The sequence below is a fragment of the Cystoisospora suis genome (genome assembly GCF_002600585.1).
Source record: "Cystoisospora suis strain Wien I chromosome Unknown contig_1917, whole genome shotgun sequence".
In the NCBI taxonomy this organism is placed as follows: domain Eukaryota; phylum Apicomplexa; class Conoidasida; order Eucoccidiorida; family Sarcocystidae; genus Cystoisospora; species Cystoisospora suis.
Genome location: NW_027154717.1, coordinates 7,672 through 8,270, shown reverse-complemented (window position 1 = coordinate 8,270; position 599 = coordinate 7,672).

The window sequence follows — 599 nt, the reverse complement described above, 5'->3', positions numbered from 1 at the left end:
GAGAGGAGAAGAACAAGAGACTGAAATAGGTTATCTAAGAGAACTCGAGACGATAGAGAAGATCATATCCCTAGAGAGTTAGCTCTATTGTTGATGTGGAATTCTTCTCTACGAAGATAACTTCCTTTCTCTCTTGCACCTAGCTCATCCGTATGAGAAGAAGACATGTATCTAGTCCAGTCCTTCCTAGCAGGTTGAAGAGCTTCTCTGGACTCTTCTCCTAGATACATCGCCTAAGGAAGACATGTCTATCTTTGGATGGAATTCTCTCTCTCTCTCTCAAAGGAAGAACCTTCTCGCTTCGGTTCAACTCACTAGTCCGATAAGAATAAGATCACGAGCTTCTTCTCTTCCTTTGCTAAGAGGTCGTTGAAGGTGTGTCTCTGGTAGAGGTGTAACTCTCTTCATTCTATTCTACTGCATGCAAAGGTACATCTATAGAAAACATACACATCATGGACAATCTTTTCCTGCTACTGGGAAAGTAGCGGCAGCGGTAGTTATAGATAGGCATTATCGAGGTTCTTCTCTTCGTCTTCAATGAGAATCTGCTTCTTTCGAAAGAGTTGATAAGCTATCAACTCTCTCCCTGTTTCTCT